The following is a 15,998-nucleotide window of genomic DNA, read 5'->3' as shown; positions in this document are numbered from 1 at the left end:
AAAAAGTATCTCTCTCTCTCATTTGCATGGCTTATTTCCCCAGACATGTGTTTGGTATTGAAAATGAATGGTATTCCCATTCAACATGTGTCCCAATTTGTAATGATATCTTCCTTGCAGCTGGCCGAGTTCTCGAAGTGTTTCTAAAATGTTGCTGTCTTAAATTTGAGCCAACCTACACTAACAAATTATCTAGAAGCAAAGTGGCTAAGCTGAGTTTGGTGAGAGAAAGGGAAACCCTATATTTCATCCTTCAGCTCTTGTTTTGGAAATTCGGGCTGTAACGTGATCTTTTTCTAAGGAAATCTACACACGCACACTTAAAAATTGTGCAGCTTGGGTGTTGTGGGAGCAAGAACGATCAGGTTTAAGTTTCTCTGCAAAGTTCTGCATCCCATCAACAAGCCCTTTTGATATTTTAAACCCATATTTAGAGTAATTTAAAGATATTTGGAGCACATGTGGTTAAATGTAAAACTTTGTCATTATGATTTGTTAGATGCTTATACTTTAAATATTTATAAGCCATTTTTAAGTACTTTATCCAAAAGCTCTCTCCCACTGGAATACTGTAATTGAGTGGTATCCGAGCGCCATTATATAGAGAAGATACGGGGTGAAGTCACAGCAGCTTGCATGTGCGTTCTTCCTGTTTTTCTGGTTTTAATTCAAATGCTATTTTTAGTAGATTCTGCTTATTTAAAAAATGTATAAAAAGTCATAAACAGTGTTGGTTGTCTGTGAGTTTAAAAAAAATTACCGAGTTCTCCCAAAGGTAAAATGTTCAACTTGAATCGTGTCATGTCTCACCTCTTTGCCTTACCCTGGGAGTAACTAGTAAGACTTTTCCGGGAGAGCGTTGGCTCTGGATCTGTGGCCATATGAGAGTTTAAAGTGTCATATTGTTCCTCTGAAGTGTTTTAGGGGCAATTTATTGGTGGTTAGATTGGACCCTTTATGATTCACCTTTAGCTGTCTTGGAAACTAAGACCTAGGATCCCGTCTTTATCAGAGGTCGCCTTTTCATGCACTTCATATGAAAAAGAGGAGTGGGGGGGGGACCCAAACTTTTTCCACACTCAGAATCCATTTAAGCTTCAGAGGTTATAAATTTCAAACTGACCACAGGCCTCTGGGGCTCACACTCTTTTACGGCTGGCAAAATACAACTTTCTGGTAAGAACGGGGAAAAGAAGGCTTAAAAAAGGCTCATAAACTTGCTTGGACATCTAATAGCTCTTACCAAACAGCATTTTCATGAGTTAAGTGTAAATGAGTCAGAAACATATAGATTGAATTTCTTCTAAAATACACATGGGTTTAAAAATTAAGGCCAAAGTGCTTGGCAAAATAAGTTTTGGTTTTAGCCAAACCCCAAATGTTTGAAAAAAAATATTTCTACAATTTGCCAAACCAAAAATACATCCAGGTTCCTCCATTCCTCTCCTTTAATACGATGGCATCGTAAGCATGGGCCTTAATGTCTATTATCATATCCACCAAGGTTTGAGCAACATGAATCCTAAATGTTGATTGAAAAACTATGAAAAATTTTGGAAAAACTTTGTGGCTCTGCAAATGAAGGTGAGGGGCTGCTGGTTCAGAGGTCCGATTTTGACAGCTCTCTTCACTGTCTGATCATCTGACCAGCTGTGTATGTGTACAGGCGTGCGCACGCACACGTGTGTGTGTGGCCTATGCAGAAGAATAATAGCTTTTAAAAAAAAATTCTTTATTGGAGTTCTTAATTTATACTTAATTCATATTTTACAGTCTACAAACTTAAAAAACTCCCAATCATTTCTAAACAGAAGGAGGCAGCCCCCTTTCACTTATTGATAGAGATGGTCATCATGTATTTCCCTAGAGAATAAAATACATCCATTTAAAAAATATATATATCCATTTTTAACTAATGATATCTAATGTTGACTTTGTGCAGGGATACTGCTGTCAAGAGACACAGGGAAGGGAGGGAGAGAAGGAAGGAAGGGAAAAGAAAAGGGGGAGAGGGAGTGGCAGGTGTTCTTGACTGTTTTGAGGAGCTAATAAACTGCTGGGAGAGACAGGAAATAACCAAGGCAGCTTCTCCAAGCACCACGCGGAGCTGCCAGTCGCCGTGGTCCCACAGACAGTGTGCTTCAGGGAGGACAGGAGCCTGCGCAGTTCCCTTGGGGCTGTAACTGACTTTCTAGCCCAAGGCTGGCCAAGGGGGTGCGCGATATTCGTGGACTAAATGTAGGCGAAGAGCCCCAGGAGAACAACAGCGAATGGAGTTACCCTGGGAGGGTTCTAGAAAGCACATGAGTTGGGAGTTAGGCCCTAACTCTGGGGAGCGGCCTGGACTGGCAGTCGGGAGTGTCAGGCTAAGGAGGGCTATGGGATGTGAAAAGCCACAGAGGTGGAGAGCAGTGAGCTCCGTTAGGGGGCAAACGCCCCCCGCCCCCCACTTTGCCAGGCTGGGGCGGAGCCCGGGAGGCTGGAGGAGGGCAGTGAGAGCTCCGGGGCGGGGAAGCTGTGGGCTGGTACTCCACGCGCTAGGCCGACCTCGAGCGGAGGAGTGACAGCGTGAAATCTGTGCTGGGGGAAAATTACTTTAGCAGCTGTTCACGGACTGAAAGGAAGCGAGAGAAGGACTGGCATCGCTGAGGCTGATGGCTGCGTTCTGATGACAGGCTAATTACCAGGGGTGGATGCTAAACGTTGCGGGACGTGATGGCTACCGTGAGAGGGGCGGGGCTGCCCCCTGTGCACCGGAAGTGGTGGCCGTGCACCGGAAGAGGGGCTTTGCGTCGGGCCTGGGCCTAGAGGGGCTTCCCGGCTGGTGGCGGAAGGACAGACAGTGTCCAAGGCCAGTCCGGGGGACGATGGCGGGACCCCGGGCTGACCCGACACAGGGATCATCCCTTGGGACCACCAGCTGGCCAGGCGTGGTGCGGGCTGTGGGCTGCAGCTCTCGGGAACACGGAGGACGGTGGCCACGGGGACACCCAGACGTTCTGATCTTGGAACCAGGAGCAGCCATCAGGCTTGGGTGGCTGGCTCTACTTCAGACAGCTTCTAGGATGTCCCCAGCAGCTGAATCCCATCCCCATCCACCAAGGGCCTGCAAGTGGTGTCAGGGGAGGGGACAGCTTCTGCAGATGTCCTTTTATCTTTTTAACCTTCCCTACCACAGACCTCCTTCCCAAGCACCCGCATCTGGTGACAGTGGGCTTCCAGCGGGGAAGGTAGGCAGTGGTGTGGCTTCCTGGCAAAAGGAGTGCTTTGGAGTTGGGCCAGCCTGGGTCCAGATCCCGGCAGAGGCATTTCAAGGTGAGACAAGTGCCTTGTCTCCTCCAGGTCATAGGCAGTGATCCCACCCGTGTGAGGGATGGGTAAGAAAACATGGACAGTGGGGCACATCACAGGTGCCCAAGAGCCACCAGCTACTGTCCCTAGTGGAAAGGCTGCAAGGCTTGGGAGACCACGGGGCTGGTGTGAAACCTGCTTGGATTTGAAAACTGGCCACATCGCTTACTAGCTGAGTTTGGATATGCTTTATAACCTCTTTGTGCCTGCTTTCTCATTATGTAATGGCATCAGCTAATATTTATCGAGCACACTCTATATGTAGGCAGTGTTCAAGTGTTACACACCCACAACAGCCCTGTGGGATACCAGTAGTAAGTCAATTTTACAGATGAAGTAACTGAGACACAGAGAGGCTAAGTCTTCCACCCAGTGTCATTGGTCAGTCAGCAACAGTGCTGGGATCCGACTGGCAGCCCAGCTCCAGAGTCCCCGTGCAAAATCATGGAGCACATCTCATATATAAGGAAAATGAAGAAAATAGCCCCTACCCCATAGAGTCATCAGGCTCCAGTGTAGATAATCTGGGTGAAATGTTGAGGTAGTGTCTGGTGTATAGTAGGTGCTTGCTAAAAGAATTGTCACGTGGCCCCTGCAGCCCAGAACTTGCTTCCCTTGGATGTGTGTAATGGAAGGTAAGGAAATGCTTCCATGCTGTCAGCCTTGGAGGTGAGGACACCATTCCAGAAATTCTAAGATGTCTGGTTCAACGTTTACAAGTAGGAACTGGGACAAACAGAGCAAATGCTCAAGGTCAGAGTGGCATAGCCAGGATTAGAACCTGAGTCCTCATCTGCCTTTCCTCTCAGTGGGAAACAAGATCTGACCAAAGCTGCTTGAGTTACACACCCCGTGCCAAGAACCAGAGGCATATTTTTGCCACCCGTGGTATCACTTCCTCATGTTGAGCAGCTGATCTCAGGAAATAAGTTGTACCTCAACATCTGGGGTTGCGAGGGTGAAGAGCTGCAGGGAAGCAAATATTAACCACTCTCTCCATGTCCTTGGCTGCATGGGGGTGGGGGTGGGTGGCGGCATGGTGGGGAGTCAGCATGCTTGCTCTCATTCGGTACAGCGAAGTTAGTTTCCATGAGTATGAAGGCTCTCTCTCTCTCAGTCTCTCCTGTGCTCCTTCCCACCCTTCTCTACTCATGGACTGCTTGTAGAGAAGAGATAAAGTGCCAGAGAGACCACCTTTCCAGCTCCCGCCTAAAATCCTAGAATTTACTATCGCTCCGTAAACCATAGCTGCTCATGTCAGAAAGCTGCTTTTTGCTCTAGGATCCTTTTTTCCTTCTTTTTTTTAACCTAGACTCCCTATGTCCAGATAATATAGATATAGAGAGAAATGATGGACTCAGACTTAACACAATAAACATCTGCTTTTTTTGTCGAAGGCACAATTTTTAGAAGGCACATGAACCAACATTAGCCAGTTTGTATATTGGATGGAACTTGAATGAAAATGCACTTATAGCTTCTTAACAAATCATGTCGCAAAGTTCTTGTTTGCCAAGCAAAGGAACTGGACTGTGTACGTCTCTGGGGCCCTTATGGCTCTGACACTGTGACACCCCCCCCCCCACTTGTTGGGAAGGAAGGGGAGAGATGAAACCCTGGACTGGGGGAAGCACTCCCTTCATGGGACCATAGAACTTGGGGTCATGGGAACCAGACTCAACCCACTCTGCCCCTTTCTAGCTAGTGACTTTGACCAAGTAAGCTCCTCACCCTTCCTGGGAAAAGTTTCCTCATCTGCAAAATGGGGACGATAATAAATACTTGAGTAGCATTGTTGGTTCAATGAGATAACCACACACAATATGCTTGTTTTCAAGTGAAATAAGTACATAAAAGTGCCTAGGGCAGTCTTTGATATAAAGTAGATGCTCACTAAAATTTGAGTGGAAAACTGCAGACTTAACACAATAACTTAACTTAATTCCCAAACCATTATGGAAGTGCTCAGTCCTAAAAGCCAGGGGCTTAGAGCTCTTGGCTCATCATCCAAATTCCTGCAGAACATTAACTGTATTATGTAATTCTTCTTCTTCTTTTTTCTCTTTTGCAAATAACTGTGGCCACCAGCTCCAGTGCGTTAATGAGCATGTACTCATGAATCCCCACCTGCTTTTAGGATAGGGCCAGACAGGGTCATTTGGTTTGCTCCAACCCCCTAGGTTCCAGGAAGGATTTGAGGTATTTAAGGAGGATCAGTTGTCTAGGATGAAGAAAAGGGCTTGTATGAGTGCACAACATGGGGTTCCATGACTGAAGGCTCTTTGTCCCCTAGGAACTTTTCGAGGTCAGCAAGAAATAGCAGTGACCACTTATGAGAATAAACAGGCCTCTCTACCCATTTAACTCATAGAACCGGCCAGGCAAAGAAAACCAAAATTTTAATTTGTCAAACAAAGGATTAAAAATGGAATTATCCCAGTAGGTGGTCTTATATGGTTGTGATTTGTATTGATTAAAGACTAAAATAGGAGATATTGCTAAAGGAGAAATTATAAAAAAAGAAAACCAAGGCCTGATGTTTGGTTTCTTTCTTTCTTTCTTTCTTTTCTGTTAAATATACTTGAGCTTTGGCTTTTCAGAGCCATGGGGAGGGCAGAACCGTGGTGATGAGGTTGTAGTTCAGACCAGAGCTCAACCCTGAGCTAACTGAAGCTCACCCTTGGATCCCATACCCCTCTCCCCACCACTGGTTATGTCCCATCGTAATGACACCAGGAAGGAGAAGCGATGTTTCTCAATGACTTTCACCCACTAATAAGCTGTAAGCAAAGAGGTGCCCTCCATTTCATAAATGAAAACCCTTTCTGTCTTGGTAAAAGTCATTTCAATACCTCACGAAGCGATGGTTGATGGGGGAGAGGAGGAACCATTTTTTTGGCAAAACCTCACCTCGCTGCAGCCTTTTCTGGAAAGGGCTCGCCGTGGAGACCACTATCTGGCATCACACTTGGGTTTATCAGCTAACGCAGGTGACTCTGCTCATTGACCGCAGGGCTCTACTCTTGTGAGTGTCCCAGAATAGCTGCGGCTACCTGAGAGCAGTTTAGTCCTCGGGGACTCATTATTGTCCCAGATAAACAGCGTGGCCCAAGCCAGCGCGTAATGGCTGTATTTAACCGTGATAAGTGATTGGCCGACGTGCCCGAGTGAGCTGCCTCGCTGCAGGGCCCCGGTAAATGGACAAAGGCCAGCAGCTCAGCAGCGGGCATTTCTTGCACATCGTGCGGCTGATGCCACAAGGTTGTAGATTCTGGGAGTAAATATGACAGATGCGGGGAGCTTGCCTTCTAAGCAGGTAAGGCACAACAGACATCCAGGATTTTAATGATGCTAATGACAAAGGTATTTGAGGAAGGAAAGAAGAATAGAAGTTTGGAGAATGGATTAGATAACCCAAGGCTGGTTTCCTGGCAGAGGTGGACTCTTGTACCATGGAGGCACCAGCTTGCAAATGTTGGGATGTAGGATAAAATAAAACATTTTTCTCTGGACGCATGTTTACTTCTGGAAGTGGTTGCATAGAAATTACAAAATTTCCTTTTAAATGCAACCAGTGTTAAGTCTTAGACTGTAAAGGCCAAAGAAGGAAAGGTGAGAATGGTCGCATTTTGACAGTATTGACACTGAAAAAACTTATCAGTACTCAGGCCCAATTTTTGTTCTCTGTAGTTCTCTGCAAATTCTTGTGTGGTAAAAGAGGATGAGTAACTCGATCACATTCTTAGCAATGCTCTCCTGATGAAAAAAGGAAAAGTGGGGCACCCGGGTGGCTCATTCGGTTAAGCGTCCAACTCTTGATTGCAGCTCAGGTCTTGGTCTCAGGATCGTGAGGTCAAGCCCTAGTGTGGAGTCTAGTTTAAAAGAAAGAAAGGAAAGTTCTAGGCAGGCAGAGGCTCTCTCAGTGCTCTTGGTGTTTGCATTCCCTAAGGAAGGTTCTTCATTCTTCTGGCCTGAAGGGACCAGGGGGTCTGGAATTCTGAAGGCACCTGGCCATATGAGCCTGCTGGAGACGGTGCATTGTGGAGCCGGTCTTCAAATACAGTACTCACATGGTGTTCGAGCTGGGTTGTGTGTGTGTGATAGTCCATGTTATAGCACCCTGCGTTGTCCTGCCTTGAGATGAACCCCCAGCTCACAGGAAAATCCAAATGGGAGGCACAAATATAGTCACTTCCTCAGAATTCCCTGCATTAAGGGATGCTCCAAAATTCTCTGCCAGAGAGCTCTGTGTGTGTGTGTGTGTGTGTGTGTGTGAGAGAGAGAGAGAGAGATTCATAAAAAGGAGTCTCTGGAACTTTGGGCTTTGGAGTTCAAAAATTTATTAATAGTCCTCCTTATGTTATGCTCAAATTTATAATCCTGCATAGTTGACCACTGGCTTTGGTCCAAAAATCCTATGGTCACAGAACTTGATAGGTGAAGATATAATAGAAAATCTCACCGAGGCACCCATTTCGCAGAAGAATCAAGGCTTGGGCAGGTTAAGGAAGGGGACACGCTGGACTGTAACTCGTGTCTCTGTTTCACTTATCATAGTAATTTCCCCTTTGTTCAGATCAAGAAATTTAGAGTGGATGGATTTTCAGTAAGATCCCTCTGCTTGGCGGGGGCAACACAGGAACTGGCTCGGGCTCTGGAACTTCCTCATGATCACTCTCTAAACTCCAAGTTTGCTTCCTCCCCACTCTTGAGTTCCATACTTTGCATACCAGTCACTTCTGGAAGGAGAAGCCCAAGCTTGGTTCTTCATTGTCATTGACGCCAGAGTCTGTTCCCATGTCCCCAACAAGGGGGGGGCGGTTTGCTGCCCTGAACCAGCCAGGGTCACAGGAACACAAGAAGGATGACCTTTGTCCCACCCCCTCCTCAAATGTGACTGCAGACAGGGACTCGTGCTGCCACCCTCTGGCCTTCGTGGGTGTCCCAGACATGGCAAGTGTGTGGCGAGAGGCAAGGAAACAGCACAAATTGTCTACTTTGCCATTCTCTTAAAATAAGCTCGGTGTGAGGAGGCTTTCAGAGCAGCAGGAATGGGGCTGCAAAAAATAGAGTGCAGTGCAGCTGCACCCTTTAGAACTTGGGGGGAAAACACATATTATTTACCAGACAATAATAGATACCAGAGAATAATAATGATTATTATAGTGTTTGGGATGGCAAACGCTGTAGTTAAGGTTCCAGAATGGCTCTCATTATAATCCCGTTTTCCCAAGTCCCTTATGAAAGCCTTGAAATTTTCTCCAAGTAGGCTGATGCTGTCCATGTTTGGCCTTTGTCCAAAGGTGATTTGAATATAAAGAAACTCGTTTGAGAAATATTCCTCTTTTTGAGGTCATGATTACATTAAAGGGGGGAAAAAAGCCACATCCTTGAAAAAGCCATTACGGCATTCCTAAGTCAGTCGTTCAAAATGGCGGTGTTTCCCAGTCACTGGAAGAAAGCTTTAAATGCTTTTATGCCACCCGCCTCCCCCACCCCCCTGCCTTTTCCTTTTTAAAGAAAGGATTCAGAGGCCTCCTCCAACTACAAGATTTGGTCACTCTTGGTCCCAAGCCCAGGGGTGGGGATGGTTTTCCTCCCTTCAAAGCAAGTTCCAGGCTGTGCTCCCTAAATGGAAAGAACTGCCCCAGAAGAAGCTACACTTGTATCTTTGGATCCATTCGTGCTTTCTGGGTCTCCTTTCCAATTCTTTATGACCTCTCATTTGATAGTGGCTCTTGACATTTTTATTTCTGTATCCCTTCTTGCCATTGTTTCTTTCTTTCTGGAAAAAAGAAAGAAAGAAAGAAAAGGAAGTAAAGGAGAGAGAGAGACAGGGACAAGAAAGAATAAAAAGTGAGCTCTTTATTCAGAGATAAATAGCCACATTTCCAAATCTGACCATGCCAAATGAAAAGGTTTCCATGGCCTTGTAATTCCAACCCCCATTGCATATTTGTGGTGTTTTGCATTTTCACTTTGGTTCTTTAATATACATATTAAATACACACAGATCTGGTGATTTAATGTGATTTGGGGAACTCAGGCATTTCCTGTCATGCACATTCAGATTTTCAGACCTGGTTTTTGGCTGATCATTATTATCGTTACCATTAACACCAGGACTGGGAGAGCAGGGCTGAGTCTTCCCAACGAGCATGCTGACCTCCTCACACTTGTGCTGAATTCAGGCTACCGACACCCCGAGCAAATTTGCACGTCTCTTCGTAGCCTCTTTTTCTTCATCTATAAAATGCAGAAATTATATTATCTCTGGGGTCCCTTCAAGTTTTCAATTCTATCGCCTCCCTGAGGTTATTTGTTCGTTGGTCCAGGAATAATCTCAACCCTTGTAAGGACGTTCACGAGTCCCCTGTCTCGTAAACCTCACGTTCAGTCAGCTTTTACCCAGTCACATTTCTGACATCCTCACGGATCAGCAGGAGAGAAAAGGAATTTTTTTGAGGGCATGAAGGACGCGAGCTGCTTGACCCTCATTCACTGGACAAACGCGTGTCTAGCTGAACCGGGGGCTGGGTGTGGAGATGTGGGCCAAACAGACACAGCCCCAGACCTCAGGGACTTTACAGTTTGCTTGGCAGACTTCTAAGTGGCTGTTTACTGGGAGTCCCTGAGTGTCCTCAGGAGGTTATATTTCAAACCAAGGGACTGGTGGCCAATGAAATGAGCCAGTAGGGATGGAGAGGCAGAGCCTAATATCCGTGGTAAAAGCCGGGTGGGCATTCTCCAGAAATGGACTTTCCTGGAGAACAGTCCCCTTCAGAGCCTCTGCCCTGGGATCCCGGAGCCCTGTTGGTTTATTGTCTGCCAGTCCCTTGCTACTGTTCGGTTCAGGTAGCAAGAGATGGGAATGGCTCACCTTTGTCAGGCAAGACGCACGGAGAGGGGCATTTCTCCCAGCTCAGCTGCCTCTGCAGGAAACCTCTGAAGAGAGGTCTTCGTTTCTGCAGTCGCTATTCATGGGCTAAAAAGCGCATCTCTAGGCTTTCCTCCTTTGTAGCACACACCAGAGCTGTGACCCGGAGTACAGGGGTGAGGTCTGGAGTTCCAGGCCCCCCGCGTGACCTTGCCTCGCTTTGGGGTGACCTTGGGCCATTCAAAAGAGCTGCCAGTTAAGCATGCTGTATGGGGGAGGGCGACGGTTGCCTGGTGGCGAAGGGATGCTGCTGTGGTCTTGGGGGAGGGCGTGGTGCCCCATGCTCATTACGGCATTCCAAGGAGCTACTCGTGTTTCATTTCCTCACACAAAGCTAGCAGGGCTGACCCGGAGCAGAACTGTGAATTAAAGACACGTCAGAATCACGCTGTGCTCTCTTGTCCTGGGCCTTCGTCGCAGGTCCGGCCCACCGGGCCAGAGCGTGCGGCCCTGCCTCCCGCCTGGTTTCTCCCTGCATGGGGTAGGGGTGTGGTCGGATCCCGTGGATGCTGACCGGCCTCTTCTTCTCTTTTTCCCAGGAACGCTCACTCACAGGGTCCCCTGCGTGGAGAGAGGGCGCAGAGCAAACCATGTCACGCCATCCAATGACACCAGCTGGTCAGCTCACCACCCCCTCTGGCTGAAACTCAAACGAATCAAGCCGCTTCCTGTCATTAAGCATCTCGGAGGAAGCAGCCCTCCCTCGGTGGCCTCCAGCCCAGAGAAGCCAGCACGTCTTGGACCTACCAAGCGGCCCAGCCTTCTTGCGGCCACCGTCTCTGCTTTTTCCCCAGAGGAACTTAGGGATTTCGCCCCTGGTTTTAGAACAACAAGACACCGACAAGCCACAAGGACCAACGTAGGTACTCTCCCTGCTTCATCTTCGAGGCTCAGAGGGTGAGGCTGGAAGATGATACGAATTTGAAAACAAACATCTTTTTTTAGTCATTTTAAAAACTGCTGTGGTTTTGCTGCTACACGAAGAATTGTGATTTTGCATTGTACGGTTTGGGACCTGTACTGTCCACGTTTCGAAGGCGGAGAGGGATCGTCCTGGGGTCCCAACACTTCAGCGTCGTCTCTGTCCTGCCCAGGATGCACTTTTAAATGAAGAGTTAGAATATTTTATTGGCTGATATACTTTTCTTGTTATTTTTACAAAGGCCACCTTTATCCTTTTTAATGCCATATTTTCAGTGTTACACTTTTATGGCTTTTAATTTTCGATTTGACAGATGTAAGAAGCAGCATGAATAGTTTATACTGTGGTTTTTCAGAGACTGAATGCCAAGAGAACTCGGTAAATGTTTATTCTTCTCAGCTTTCTCTTTAAATTCTCCTAAATAGCGCCCCATTTGGGAACAGAGCAAGAGTGTTGAACTGAAGACCAAAATGCCCTCAAGGTGTAAAACAATCTGAGGGGGACTGTTTGCTGGGCGTCACGAAAGACTTGGATGAAATTTCAACCCTGATGGTTTTCGGTGATCCAGGAAGTCAGTGAAGCAATCTCTCTCTACGCAGAGTCCTTTCATGATAATTAGAATGGTATGGACGAACCAGTGGAAACAAGAGGGAAAGTGAGAAAGATCGCCCGTGATTCTGTTTCACTGTTTGCTTTCTCCTGTCATGGTTAAGAGAAATGTGCAATTCGATCCTCGGTCAGTGGGTGGAGGATAACAGGGTAGATTTTCTTGTGTGCACTTGTACGGTCGTAGCTGCGAGTCCAGAAGTCCTCGAGAGCATGTGTACTGACACTGAGTTGGTGAGACAGTCGTGGAGTATCCCATTCTGATGAGTACAGAAAAAAAAAAAAAAAAAGAAAAAAGAAAAAAAAAGAGAAAAAATAAGAAAAAAATCCAAAAAAGAAGAAAACTAAAAAAAAAAAAATCAAATCACCTTGTGATTCAGTGTATCTGTTTACTAACTCAGATAAAGCAATTGTTCCCTCTTGAAGGGTCCAGGTGTCCCCTCCCCATCCCCCGCCCCACAGGGTCCCCGGCAAGCAAGCGGGAGACAGGAGGGGCGGCAGGCGGTGGGGGTGGGGTTTGGGGGCGGTGAGGCCGGGACAGTGTCGCGCTGGCCTTGAAGCACCTCGGGCCCGCGGATGCCGTGTACATACTGTATTTCTATATTCTCCTTTGTACAGAGTCACTTAACAAGTCAAGCTACTGTTTTACAGGTGCTCCTTATTTATTAGAGCTGTGAGAGCTTGGGGGACACACCTGGCGAGCGAGCTCGCTTTTTAAAAAATGAAATTAGGGGACAGGGGAAGGGAGGTGGGAGGGAGGGGAAGCTCGAAAGCCCAGGGAGAGATTTATAAAAGAGAACAAAAGGAAAACTTCCAGCGACAAATTAAACAAACAAACCCCAACACCAACTCCCCCCCGCCCCCCCACCCCCGCAGGAAGCAGCGGTCCTTCTTCTGGGTGCTCACTTCCCTGCGGGGCCCCCAACTTTCTCCTCTCTCCCTGACTGGTGTCAGCTTCATCAAACAAAAATAAATCTCTAAGAAAAAAAAATGCACTTACATGTGCTTATTTTTGCTTTTCTCATTATTATGACTATTGTTGTTATTTTCCTTGTTACAGAAGGCGCTCATTTCTTTCCCCCAGGGAAAAAATTTTCTAAAAAATAAAGTGAGTACGTTTTGAAGGATGCTGAGATACAGGGGCGACGCTGGCCTTCCTGACCTGCAGTGAATCATGCTTGTGTCCAAACAAGAGGCCACTGGCCTGTGTGAGGGGCTGCTTCCCCAGCATGCCCTTTGCTGATGACACAAAGGGACATGCGTAGTGAGGTCCTGGGCCTATAGACTGTGTGTCCCTCCCAACCACCCTCCCAGTCAGGGTTGGGGTTTTTTGGGCTCCAAGAAGCACCATCCAGTTGCAAACATCCCCATCGGGTTTCGTTCCCACCACACCATCTCAACACCCCCCTCCTCCTCCAGGCTGGGAGATGTTTTTGTGTTAACTCTACAGGAATGGTAGATCTCTACGAGAATGTAGAACTCTACAAGACTGGTCAATCTGGTTTCTCCTTGGTACCTGAATTAAACATCAGAAGACTTCTAAGGTGGGTAATACATTAGTACCTCGTTCTACCCAGTGTTGATCTGTCTCATCCTCTTGTTCTGCCTGTGAAAAAAACCGAAGCCTGGAAAGGTGAATTGATTTGCTGAGTCCCACACGGGTGTGGTTTAACTTCTCCAAAAAAACGTAGGCACTGTCAGCAGCTTCTTCTGAAAGACTTTCCTGGGAGTGGATTCTGGAGACCAAGTTTCTTTCTCTCGTGGAAACAGGGACTCTCACAGGTTCCTGGCTGGGGTTATGACGACAACTCTGTAAGAGCTCTGTAGGCCCAGCTGAGGATGTGCCAGGGGCCCAGACACCCAGCTGTTGTTGTCTGGTGCAGAGTCCCAGGTAGGATTTTTCATCTGGACTTGCTCATAAAGACAATCATCGAGGATGCTGATTTTGCTGTGGTCGTAGTCCAAGACGATTGAGCAAACAGTCTGACCCTTCTAGAAACAAAAGATACCTTTGTTCCAACACAAGAGGATTTTATGGCATCTCAGTAGACATAAGCATACCTTTCCTCTTCCCTTCCTTCTCCTAATCTTGGTGTTCCCTAAATACAAAATCCTCTTGGGCTATCAAAACTATCTATGTAGAGAAACAGAAATGAGAACATCAACTATTCCTAGCATGTGCTGAGGCTTTATTTGATCCTCAGAGAAACCATATGAGAAAGGCCTTGGTCTTTTCCCTTTATTATAAAAGAAGAACCAAATCTCAGTGAGTTTAATATTTGCCCAAGACCACACAGCCAGTGAGTCGCAGAATGGGATTCAAATCCATGAGGTTTGTGGCCAGAGCCCAGGCCATGCACGTTCGAGCCAGAGAAAAACGGATGACATCTTCATGAAGAGTCATTTTGACTTCCTGTAAGTTTGGCAGTGGCTCAGTTTTGTTCCAAAGTGGTCCTCAACTTTAAACTAAGCCAGAAGGTTGAGCATTCATGGTTACTGGCCACTGCCCCTTATTGGGTGTGGGAAAGTGCTGAGACCACTCCGCTTCCTAAGAAATGCATCAGGCCGGGTCTTTGTTAGTTATCAAAACCCAGCTGGCCCCGGGGCCCATGTACAATGCTAAGGGGAGACAGGAAGAAGAATAAACTTCACAGCCCATGTCCTCGTAGCTTACAGGTAATGGGAAGATGGTGCTGTGGAAAAGATGGACCGATTCTTGGTCTCACCAGCAATCCCCTTGAATAGTTTCCAAGGTTTATGAAATTGCACATCAGGAGCCTAGATTCACCACTTTGCAAAGATGCACCCCCTCCCCTGCACTGTAGGTGCTCCCTTAAAAATGGGAGGACAGCTTGAGCCATAAGCAGGTGTCCCCTCATGCTGCCTACATGATGTGGCAGAAGGCCAGAGTCCAGGGTTAGGTACAAAGGCACTCAAGATGGATACTGCTTCCCTCTGCTCCTTGGCTTTTCCTCCAACCCAAGAGCCAGAGTCCTTGCTTCCTTGACCAGGGGCAACAGGGCCTCACCCTGGGACATGTCACCCCTGTTCCCAAGCCCTTAGTGGTTCCCTACAGAAGCAAAGCCAAGGGCCTAGTAAGACAAGAGGAGCCCTCTGGTGTTGGTCCATGCTGGCCTCCCCAGAGCCGCCTCTTCTCTGCCAGTGTGGCAGGCACTGTTTCTGGATGCCCCTGCTCTTGGCCCATCCTCGGTCTTTGCATGTCCAGGTGCCTCTGCATCAAATGTCTTTCCTTCATCTTCCTGGGGCAATTTCTACAACTCATCAGGACGCAGCCAACCACTTGGGTGATGGTCTCTAGGGGAGTCTGCAGAAAACACTGGCTCCCCTCCCCTCTATTGGGCCAAGAGCCCTTCCACGCCCCACTCCCTCCCACGGCACCTCATGCTCTGCTTGTCCAGCTCCTCGCCTTTCTTTGCCCTTCACTAGACTGCACAGTCCTTGAGGGTGCAGATCATGTCTTATTCGTCTTGGATCTCCTGGGCCCTGCACAGGGGGAACCCTTAAGATGATGATCATTAATGCAGTTTATAAACCACCCCTTCAAAGCTCAGTTTTCATGCCACCCGTCCATGAAGCCAAGCCTGCTCTCCCTCTGGCGCCATTCACTGCTCCTCCCTTGGGCTTTTGGTGAGTTTGTTTAAATGGAAGAGGCCACCCCTTCCTATGTCATCTGGGGTGTTCACACATAAGCCCCTGTGACCCTCCTAACTGTATCGTTGAAGAACGATCGTTCACCCTTGGATGAGCAAATGGGGGCTGAGTTGGGGCACGAGTCCAGCCTGATGGTGGAAGAGGGCAGGACAAGCCTGATGGCCAGAGCCATTGTGTAGTGAACACAAGATGCCTGCAGAGCTCCATTTTGTCCCTAGTGCTCACAGAAACGGGGCTCCAGTGTCACCCTGCTTTAGCCCGTGGGGCAGCCTACCTCTGGCTTCTTCTGGATGCAGGGAACTACACAAGAGAATAAGACTCCATCATGGCCCCGGGGTTTCTGTGATGTGCAATGATCCCAGGTCGCAGAACTATGACGCTTTTAAGCCAGGAGGGCCTTGGACACAAGATAACCGCTAAGTGTGACCCTTGGACACTCTTAGAGATGGTAAATGAGGCTCCAGTACCCAGAGAGGGCCTCTTAGTCCATCATGCTGACCGTGGCTGGAA

General features: G+C 47.6%; 1 protein-coding gene across 2 annotated transcripts in view; it reads left to right on the top strand.

Annotated features, from left to right (window-relative positions):
- Positions 1-10,939, top strand: part of SOBP (sine oculis binding protein homolog) — a 159,895-nt gene extending 148,956 nt beyond the window's left edge. For both annotated transcript variants that reach the window (XM_032338897.1, XM_032338896.1), the window contains one exon: positions 10,828-10,939. The gene's annotated coding sequence lies outside the window, so the exon portion shown is untranslated. The remainder of the gene's footprint in view (positions 1-10,827) is intronic.
- The last annotated feature ends 5,059 nt before the right edge of the window (positions 10,940-15,998 follow it).

The sequence above is a fragment of the Mustela erminea genome, chromosome 4, assembly GCF_009829155.1.
Source record: "Mustela erminea isolate mMusErm1 chromosome 4, mMusErm1.Pri, whole genome shotgun sequence".
Classification (NCBI taxonomy): domain Eukaryota; kingdom Metazoa; phylum Chordata; class Mammalia; order Carnivora; family Mustelidae; genus Mustela; species Mustela erminea.
The sequence above is the reverse complement of the archived record's forward strand: the minus strand, read 5'-3'. Positions and strand labels throughout refer to the sequence as shown.